The sequence below is a fragment of the Tursiops truncatus genome, chromosome 5 (genome assembly GCF_011762595.2).
Source record: "Tursiops truncatus isolate mTurTru1 chromosome 5, mTurTru1.mat.Y, whole genome shotgun sequence".
NCBI lineage: Eukaryota > Metazoa > Chordata > Mammalia > Artiodactyla > Delphinidae > Tursiops > Tursiops truncatus.
This window is the reverse complement of record NC_047038.1, coordinates 127,170,359-127,182,100: the sequence shown is the minus strand read 5'-3', so window position 1 is coordinate 127,182,100 and position 11,742 is coordinate 127,170,359. Positions and strand designations below refer to the sequence as shown.

The 11,742-nt window shown below is 34.6% G+C and overlaps 1 non-coding gene across 1 annotated transcript; it reads left to right on the top strand.

Annotated features, from left to right (window-relative positions):
• Positions 1–10,878: 10,878 nt before the first annotated feature.
• On the top strand, positions 10,879–10,994 carry LOC117312500 (U5 spliceosomal RNA). Its single transcript, XR_004526824.1, has one exon. It is a non-coding gene; the product is annotated as a U5 spliceosomal RNA (small nuclear RNA).
• The last annotated feature ends 748 nt before the right edge of the window (positions 10,995–11,742 follow it).

The following is an 11,742-nucleotide window of genomic DNA, read 5'->3' as shown; positions in this document are numbered from 1 at the left end:
ATCTGTGCATTTCTCAACAGAAACTTTACACACCAGAAGAAAATAAAATGGCATATTCAAAATATTGAAAGAAAACTGTCTAATAAAGAATACTATACCTAACAAAGTTGTCCTTCAGAAATGAGGGAAGGACAAAGACTTCCCTGAGCAAAAAAAACCTGAGTGAATTCATTACATGAGACCTGCCTTACAAGCAATGCTAAAAGGAGTTCTTTGAGTGCAAATAAAAGGACACAAATTAACATTATAAAAACATAAGGAGTGTAAAACTTACTGGTAATGGTAAAAATGGTCAAAATTGTAACAGGGTAATGGTAGTGCATAATTCACATACAACAGTAGTACAAAATTTTAAAAATTTAATAGAAATAACCATAACTAAAATAATTTGTTATTAGTTACATAATATAGAAGAATACACACACTGTAATGTTAATAACCTAAAATGTGAAGGGAAGGGGAAATAAAAGTATAAAGCTTAGAGATTCTATTGAAGTTAAGTTGTTATTGGTTTAAAATAGGATTTTAGAATTTTAAGATATTTTATGTAAGCTTCATGGTAACCAAAAGTGTAAGACTGGTAGTAATTACACAAAAGAACAAAGTCAAAGCATACTGATATCACCAGACATCAAAGCACAAGAAAAGACAGCAGGATAAGTAACAGGGAACAATGGATCTACAAAACAACCAGTAAACAGTTAACAAAATGGAAATAGTAAGTCCTTGGTTATCAATAATTACTTTAAATGTAAGTTGATTAAATTATCCAAATAAAAGACACAGAATGACTGAAAGGATTTTAAAAAAAAGATTCAAGGATACACTGCTTGTGAGATATTAAGTTAAAAACACACATAGACTGAGAGTGAAGGGATGGAGAAAGTTATTTCAAGCAAATGGTAACCAAAAAACTTACATTAAAAATAGACTTTAAATTAAAAGTGGTAAAAAAGGGACAAAGAAGGTCTTTATCTAATGATAAAGGGGTCAATACATCAAGAAGATATAGCAATTGTAAATATGTATGTGCCCAACATCAGAGCACCTAAGTACATAAAACAAAAACTAACTATACTAAGAGGAGAAATAAAGAGCAATACAGTAATAGTTAGGGACCTTAATGTCCCACAGCCAACAATGTTTAGATCATCCAGACAGTGAATCAATAAAGAAACAGTGGAGCTGAACAACATTCTAAACTAAATGGACCTAACAAACACATATAGAATGTTCTATCTGACAACAGAAGAATATACATTTTTCTCAAGTACACATGGAACATTTTCTAGGATAGATCATATGTTAGGCCACAAAACAAGTCTTAGCAAATTCAAGAAGTTTGAACTCATCCCAGTATCTTCTCTGACAACAATGGTATGAAACTAGAAATCAATAAGGAAAGGAAAACTGGAAAATTCACAAATACGTGGAAATTAAACAATAGTCTTCTGAACAACCAATGGAGCAAAGAAGAAATTAAAGGGGAAATAAAAAGTATCTTGAAAGAAATGAAAATGGAAACACAATACACCAAAATGTATGAAATGCAGCAACAGTAGTTCTAAGAGGCAACTTTATAGCAATAAATGCCTACATTAAGAAGCAAGAAAGATCCAAAATAAAATACCTACCTCTATGCTTTAAGAAACTGGAAAAAGAAAAACAAACTGAGCCCAAAGTTAGAACATAAGGAAGGAAAATGTAACTATTAGAGCAGAAGTAAGTGAAATAGAGAACAGAAAAACAATAGAAAAATTAATCAAACTAAAAGTTGGATCTTTGAAAAGATAAACAAAATTGATAAACCTTTAGCTAGATTAACCTAGGAAAAAAGAGAGAGGTCTCAAATCAACAAAATTGTAAATTAAAAAAAAAAGACATTACCATGGATACCACAGAAATACAAAGAATCAAAAGAGGCTACTATAAAAAACTATATGTTAACAAACTGGCCAATGTAGAAGAACTGGAAAAAGTCTTAGAAACATACAAACAACAAAGACCGAGTTAGGAAGAAATAGGAAGTCTGAATTATCCAATTACCATATGGAGATTGAATCAATAACCGAAAATCTCCCAGTGAAGAAAAGCACAGGATCAGATGGCTTCACTGGTGAATTTTACCATTCATTTAAAGAATTAACACTAATCCTTCTCAAATTCTTCCAAAAAATCAATGGAGAGACAACACTTCCAGACTCCTTTTACAAGACCAGCATAACCATTCTACTAAAGCCAGAAAAGAAAACTACAGACCAATATCCCTAATGAATATACATGCAAAAATTCTCAAAATACTAGCAAACTGAATTCAGAAGCACATTAAAAGTCTTATTCAGCATGATCAAGTAGGATTTTTACCCAGGATTCAAGGATGTTTTGACATATGCAAACTAATCAGTGGGATATATCACATTAATAGAATGAAAGGAAAAAATCATATCATCTCAATAGACGCAGAAAAAGTATTTGACAAAATTAAACATGCATTCATGATAAAAACTCTTAACTAGTTAGGTATAGAAAGAATGTATGTCAACATAATAAAGCTCATATATGATAAACCCACAGCTAATATCATTCTCAGTGGTGGAAGTTTGAAAGATTTCTCTCTAAGATTGGGAACGATCCAAGGGTGCCCACTCTCACCACTCTTATTCAACATAGAACTGGAAGTGTTTGCCAGTGCGCTCAGGAAAGAAAAAGGAAAACAAAAGCCATCAGAATTGGAAAGGAAGAAGTAAAATTTTCTCCATTTGCAGATGACATGATTTTATATGTAGAAAGTACCAAAGTGTCCACCAAAAACCTCTCAGATATAATCAACAGATTCAGTAAAGTTGCAAGATACAAAATTAAAGCACAAAATTAGTAGCATTTCTATATGCTAACAATGAATTTTCTTAAAAAGAAACAAAACTATTCCATTTACAATAGCATCAAAAACAACAAAATTCTTAGGAATAATCTTAACCATAGAAGTGAAAGATCTCTACTCTGAAAACTACAAGACACTGATGAAAGGAACTGAAGAAGACAAAAGTAAGTGGCAAAGTTTCCTATATTCATGGGTTGGAAGAATTAATACTGTTAAATTGTCCATATTACCAAAAGCCATCTATAGATTCAGTTCAGTCCCTATCAAGATTCTCAAGGCATTTTTTTTCAGAAGTAGAAATAACAATCCTAAAATTTATATAGAACTATAAAAGACCCCAGTAATTCTGAGAAAGAACAACAAAGCTGGAGGCATCACAGTTCCTAATTTCAAGCTATACTATAAAGCTATAGTAGTTCAAACATTATGGTACTGGCATAAAAACAAGCAAATAGATCAACGGAACAGAATTGAGAGTCCACAAATAAGTCCAAGTGTACGCGGTCAACAAGTATTTGACAAGGAAGCCAAGAATACTCAATGGAGGAAAGATAGTCTCTTCAATTAATGGTGCTGGGAAAATTGGTAATTCACATGTAAAAGAATAAAACTTGACCTCTCTCTTACCCCACTCACAAAAATTAACTTTAAATTTATTAAAGACTTAAATGTTAGACCTGAAACCATGAAACTCCTGGAAAAAAACATAGGAAAAAACCTCCTTGACGTGGGTCTTGGCAATGATTTTTTTGGATATGACCCCTAAAGCACAAGCAACAAAATCAAAAGAAACAACTGAAGTGAGACTACATCTGCACAGCAAAAGAACACAATCAACAAATGACAACCTATAGAATGAGAAAAATATTTGCAAATCATATATATGATAAGGGGTTAAAATTTAAAATACATAAAGTACTCATAAAACTCAATAGCAAAAAAAGTATCACTGATGAACATAGATGCAAAAATCCTCAAGAAAATACTAGCAAACTGAACCCAGTTAAAAGGATCATACACCATGATCAAGTGGCATTTATTCCAGGGATGTAAGGATTTTTCAATATCCACAAATAAATCAGTGTGATAAAACGTGTTAACAAACTGAAAAATAAAAACCATATGATCACCTCAATAGATGCACAAAAAGCTTTTATCACACCCATTTATGATAAAAACTCTCCAGAAAGTGGGCATAGAGGGAACTTACTTCAACATAATAAAGGCCATATATGACAAACCTATAGCTAACATCATTCTCAATGGTGAAAAGCTGAAGGCATTCTCTCTAAGATTAGGAACAAGACAAGGATGTCCACTGTCACCACTTTTATTCAACACAGTTTTGGAAGTCCTAGCCATGGCAATCATAGAAGAAAAAGAAATAAAAAGAATCAAAATTGGAAAAGAAGAAGTAAAAACTGTCACTGTTTGTAGATGACATGACGCTATGTATAGAAAATCCCAAAGATGTTACCAGAAAACTACTAGAGCTCATCAATGAAGTTGGTAAAGTTGCAGGATACAAAATTAATACATAGCAATCTATTGCATTTTTACACACTAACAACGAAAGAACAGAAAGAGAAATTAAAGCAACAATCCCATTTATCATTGCATCAAAAAGGATAAAATACCTATGGACAAACTTAGCTAAGGAGGCAAAAGACCTGTACTCTGAAAACTAAGATGCTGATGAAAGAAATTAAAGATGACAAAAACACATGGAAAGATATACCATGCTCTTGGATTGGAAGAATCAATATTGTCAAAATGACTATACTACTCAAGGCAATCTACAGATTGATGCAATCCCTATCAAATTACCAGTGGCATTTTTTATAGAACTAGAAAAAATAATTTTAAATTTGTACAGAAACACAAAAGACCCTGAATAGCCAAAGCAATCCTGAGAAAGGAAAAAAGGAGTTAGAAGAATCAGGCTCCCCAACTTCAGACTATACTACAAAGCTATAGTCATCAAAACAGCATGGTACTAGCACAAAAACAGAAATATACATCAACAGAATAAAATAGAAAACCCAGAAATAAACCCACACACCTATGGTCAATTAATCTACAACAAAGGAAGCAAGAATATACAATGGAGCAAAGACAGTCTCTTCAAAAAGTGGTGGTGGGAAAAATGGACAGCTACATGTAGAAGAACAAAACTAGAACATTCCCTAACACCATACACAAAAATAAACTCAGAATTGATTAAAAACCTAAATTTAAGGCCAGATACGATAAAACACTTAGAGGAAAACATAGGTAGAACACCATTTGACATAAATCACAGCAACATCTTCTTGGATTCACCTCCTAGAGTAATGAAAATAAAAACAGAAATAAACAAATGGGACCTAATTAAACATAAAAGCTTCTGCATAGCAAAGAAAATCATAAACAAAATGAAAAGACAACCCACAGAATGGGAAAAAGTATTTGCAAATGAAGCGGCTGACAAAGGATGCACAAATCATTATTAGAGAAATGTAGATCAAAACTACAGTGAGATATCACCTCACACCAGTCAGAATAGTCATTATCAAAAAGTCTACAAACAATAAATGCTGGAGAGGGTGTGGAGAAAAGGGAACCCTCCTACACTGTTGGTGGGAATGTAAACTGGTAGAGCCACTATGGAGAACAGTATGGAGGTTCCTTAAAAAACTAAAAATACAACTACCAAATGATCCAGCAATTCCACTCCAGGGCATGTATCTGGAGAAAACCATAATTTGAGAAGATACATGCACCCCAATATTCACTGCAGCACTATTTATAGGAGCCAAGACATAGAAGCAACTTAGATGTCCATCAAGAGAGGAATGGATAAAGAAGATGTGGCACATATATACAATGGAATAATACTCAGCCAAAAACACACACACACACAAAAAACAACAAAATAATGCCATTTGTAGCAACATGGATAGACCTAGAGATTGTCATACTGAGTGAAGTAAGTCAGACAGAGAAAGACAAATATCATATGATATCTCTTATACGTGGAATCTAATTTAAAAAATAATACAAATGGACTTATTTACAAAACAGAAACAGACTTACAGATATCAAAAACAAACTTATGGTTACCAAAGGGGGAATGTGGTGGGAAAGAGATAAATCAGGAGCTTGGGATTAACATACACACAGTACTATATATAAGAGAAATAACCAACAAGGGCCTACTATATGGCACAGGGAAATCTACTCAATATTCTGTGATACCATATGAGAAAAGAATATGAAAAAGAATGAATATATATATATATATATATATATATGTATAGCTGAGTCACTTTGCAATTTCACTTCAGGAAATATATCCAAAGGAAATGAAACACTAATTCAAAAAGATATCTGCACCTCCGTGTTCATAGCAGCATTATTTACACTAGTCAAGACATGGAAACAAACTAAGTGTCCAACGATGAATGAATGGATAAAGAAGCTGTGGTATATATTATATACTGGAATATTATTCAATCATAAAGAGACAAGGAAATTCTGCCACTTGGGACAACATGGATGGACGTGGGGACATTCTGCTAAGTGAAATAAGGCAGAGAAAGACAGATATGTATAATCTCACTTGTAAGTAGAACCCTCCCCAAAACAAAACAAAACAACAAACTCAGAAAAAGACATCAGATTTCTATTCACCAAAGGCAGGGTTTAGGGGTGGAGGAACTGGAGAAAACTGGTCAAAAGGTACAAACTTCGGGCTTCCCTGGTGGCGCAGTGGTTGAGAGTCCGCCTGCCGATGCAGGGGACACGGGTTCGTGCCTAAGTCCAGGAAGATCCCACATGCCGCGGAGCGGCTGGGTCCGTGAGCCATGGCTGCTGAACCTGCGCATCCAGAGCCTGTGCTCTGCAACGGGAGAGGCCACAACAGTGAGAGGCCCATGTACCGCAAAAAAAAAAAAAAAAAAAAGGTACAAACTTCAAGTTATAAGATAAGTATGAGGGATGTATTGCCCAGCGTGATGACTATATTTAACATGGCCATACGATATAAAAGTTAAGAGTGTAAATCCTAAGACTTATCATCACAAGGAAAACAATGTTTTTCTTTATTGCTTTCTCTTTGTACTCTTTATATGATATGATAATGCTCACTAAACATTGCAGTAATCATTTCACTGTAATCATTTCATTTTGACTGCATGTAAGTCAAACCATCATAATGTGCACTGTAAACTTATACACGGATGTATGTCAATTATATCTTAATAAAACTGGAAAAATAAAATCATTGTTATAAAAATGAGTAATACCTTTGACAGATTCATCAGAAACTAGACATAGTTGATAGAGACTCAGTGAGCTTGACAATGTCAACAGAAACTTTGGAAACTGAAATGCAAAGAGGAAGAATAAAATAGATAAAAACAGAACAACACCCAAGAACTGTGGGAAACTTTATAAAGATGTAACATATATATAATTGGGATACCAGAAAAACAGAGAATGGAGCAGAAGAAATATTTGAAATATTAATGGCTGAGAGTTTTCCAAAATTAATGACAAACACTATACTTCATATTCAGGAAATTCAGAGAACACTAAGTATAAACTTATTTAAAAATCTATAGGCATATCATATTCTTAATAGATTTAAAAGATAACTTTTTAAAAAGTAGTCATGGTAATGATATATTGGCTGACACATGACATGGCATTTATTGGTGAAATACGTTGGCTTATCAACCTGGATAGAGCAGCTATTATTTTTCAGTTTATTACCTAAATTTTCATTAGCATCATGTAATATGTTATCAATATGTTGACCTATCATACTGAGAGAAAACTTTAATTTCATACTTATATCATTCTAGCATTTTATTCACTATAAGTTTATATGCTGACATTATTCATTTCTCACCAACTATTTGGCATCTCTTTTCCTGGGCAATAAGTTCTGCTAGTAAATATCTTATGTTCTGTGTCTTTTCACTGAATTTGATTTTTTTTAAAAAAATAAGAGCTTTACTATGCTTGTTTTGATATTCTAACAGCACCTTAAGAAATAAACACTTATATTTGTCAAATGCCTACGACTTGTAGTGAAGTGTTGTTTCAATTTTTCTGGAGACATTGATGTATTTCTAAGTTGCTTCCCACATACAGCATAGTGAAATAGAACTGTTTGGGTTAGCATTTCAGTCCATACACTGCCCATGCACAAGCAACTGTCACTGTAAACACAGTGTCATTAGTATGCAGGTTCCTTGTAGCACTAGTGTGGAGAAATGAATCAGATTATAATTCTTCATTAATATTTCAGACAAAAACTTCATCAAGATATAATTCATATGCCAAAAGTTTCATCCTTTAAAAGTATACAATTCGGTGGATTTTAACATATTTACACAGTTGTGCAATTATCCATCATTAAATTTATCAGATCTACCCCTAGGACAAGACCTAGAATCCACATTCTTCCATATTACAACATGTTTTCACAAATTGAATCATTAGGCACATTTTTGAAATACAAATAATAATAAAATATAAAAAAGACTAGTATAATAATAAATCAGTATACATATATGTAAAAAAATGTAAATAAGGTCTTTCCTGGTGGCACAGTGATTGAGAGTCCGCCTGCCGATGCAGGGGACATGGGTTCGTGCCCCAGTCTGGGAAGATCCCACATGCCACGGAGCAGCTGGGCCCGTGAGCCATGGCTGCTGAGCCTGCGCGTCCAGAGCCTGTGCTCTGCAATGGGAGAGGCCACAACAGTGAGAGGCCCACGTACCGCAAAAAAGTAAATAACCAGTAAAGAAATGTCACCAAAACATAAAGCCTTCACAAAATGATTCACTTCTGACCTACCCCATCCAAGTCTTGCAACATTTACAACAATAAAGTAGAAAAGGGCAGGTGACTAGGAGCACATAAAACTTCCATCTTTAGAATGAACCTTTCCCTCTGATTCCTTACTTACACTGAGAGAATCTACTTGTATGTATAAGAGGAGACAGGGAAGGTAATTTATGAGAGAGAAGCTGAGGCCACCAGCCTACACACTCCCCTCTGTGCAATGCAGTGTTACCTCTACATTACATCTGTAATTGTATCTGTATTACATCAACATCTGAGAATGAACTGAACCCAGTGATCGTGGTTCTACTGACTACTGCCATAGAAGAGTGAAAAACCTCTATAGAAATTGCTAATGGGGATTCTCACTCACTGTCATCATTACAAGGGCTAGCATCACACAATATGTGAAGATTTTAAAAAATATGTATTTTTTTCAGATGACTATTTCTTGAAGAACCCTTACTGACATCTCACCAAGCTCTCTGGTTCCACAGCAGCTCAGGTGAGTAGCAAGCACTGGAGAGGTAGAGGTAGATTGATGTTCTCTGCTGGGATCTCTTTACATATGTAAAGGGTGTTCTTTGCTGTCCTCTTTTCCTGATTGATTTCCTAAGCTCACTCTCCCCTTCCTCTGTCCCTGTCAACTCACTGGACAATTTGCTCTTCTGTCCTCCAGTCATATAAAAAATCTAAAATGATTGCTTCAACAGTTGGGATGAGGAACAGATGCTGGATATGGTGTCACCCTTAGGAATTCTTGATGATTTGTTAGTCACACTGACAGAATTGTAAATGCTTAAGGACATTCACTGGAAATAGGAGAACCTGTTAGGCAATTATGATGACAATCTCTAATCAACTGTCATATTAGGATGTGTTTATATTCCATCTGGACGTTACCATGATTAGGCTGAGAGACTAAGTACTAGAAATTCACTTATTCACTTAACAGATTTTTATGGAGTGTCTACTTGGTAGCAGGCAGTATGTTAAACCCTGGGATATGTATTATGAGTGGTAGTCTACTCTGAAACTCCCTTCTCCCAAAAAGCTTTCATTCCAGAAATGCAGGAAGATCCATATAATATTTTCCTTCATTGAGAAAGGCCCTGTGTTAGGCCCCAAATCATGATCTTCATGTTTTCCCTTCTTCCTTATAGCAGGCCACAGGGACTTCTCCTACTTTCCTCCTTCTCATTAGCTATCACCGTTTCTATCCCATTCCATTCAATCTAGCTGCAAAAAGGAATGCTTTGTACTTCCAGCACCCCTTTGCTTATATTCTGAATTTTAATATTCAATACTATTTTAAGTTTGGGGATTTTGAAAGTATCCCACATGGAGGAGGAATCACTAAAGCTTATTAGTAAGACAATATTATTTTAACAAATAAACTTCAAAATCTCAGTGGTTTATTTCTTGCTCATGCTAAGAAGAAGAAAACAGTACATCCTAAGAGTGGATGCCTTTCTTCCAAGGGCCAATTCACACAGTGGCTCTTTTCACATAGTGGCTCTATCATCTACAACACTGAGGCTTCCAGTGCCACTGTGCTTCCCTGCATCAATCTGGCAGAAAGGTAAAGAACACGGAGCATCCCTTGTAGGAGGTTTTCATGGATCAGGTTCATAAGTGAACACATATATTACATCTGTTCATATTCCATCATCTAGAACTTTAGTCTATGGCTATGCCTTCTTACAAGAGAATGTGGGAAATATAGTTCAGATATATGCCCAGGAAAAAAGAGTAAAACGGGTTATCTAATGAGGTAGTCAGTCTCTGCCATAAATAATGAGGATTCTAAGATTCTGGAATATTTCTAAGACTACTTATAGTAGTCAATTGATGATTATGGCTTATACATCCCTAGATTTGTGATTTACTTAAATAAAATCTCCATAAGGTGATTTTGTTTGTCTTCTTATACAATCCAGAACGTAAAGATGCTCAGTGTATGAATGAATAAGTGTATAAACGAAAGAGCGAATGAAAAATTATTTTTTGACTCAAGTGAACAACTGGTCATTCTGATATTTGACACTGGTTCAATAGGACCCAATTACACAATTGTTAGTTGTCTATTCTTTCACTTATTCTAAGGAGGGAATAAAATAACTGGGGAAAAAAATGAAGTGAAATAATAAATCTTAATTACAACACTCTGGTTTCTCTTCAGATTGAATAAATCTTTTGCCTTTTACTAAAGATTTCCATGGAGAGGAATAACTCTGAGTTTTACACCAATTTTTTGAGGGCTTGCCCTGGCAAGGCTACTTACTGTTGTCCAAATGAAAGAATTATTGCTTTTTTGCTTCTTACAGCAAAGCTACTTGCTCATTTTTGCTAGTTACTTAGTGTATGTGTGCATATTAAAGCAAACAGGATTTTCTGGGAATCTGTGTACAAATAGGGTGCCCAGGTTCAACCGAACTGGATCCTGCATACATACCACAACTAAGCATCTGCATGCCACAGCTGAGACAACTAAGTCCACATGCCACAACTAAGAAACTAAGACCCAGTGCAGCCTAAATAAATGAATATTTTTTAAAAGGAAAAATCATCATTAAAAAAATCTTAATTACATATCTACTCTCCAGAAGATACTACACCCTGTTCTTTCCTTTAAACCTCTCTAAATGACAAAGAAACAGGAGGAATTCCAACACAATTATTACACAGCAATTGAACATATACCATATGCCAGGATAATCAAAACATGATCCCCATCAGCTAGGAGAAGCTCCTGTGGTTATTTGTTGCTGTAATGTAAGCCAAGGTTAGCCCAGCATAGTTGTGCCTCATAAAAGACAGTGGATGTAGATCTACCCATCCTTTGCCCTTTGCTGCCACCCCAAAACTGGAGATCCATCTTGGATCCTAATTTTTGATCAGTACATTTTGCAATGTAATTCACAGCTGCATATTCTCAACACTGTCAAATCTCTAGCTGACCACGGACATAGTCCTTAGCATATCCTCATACAAGAATATATATATACATATATATATCAATCAAT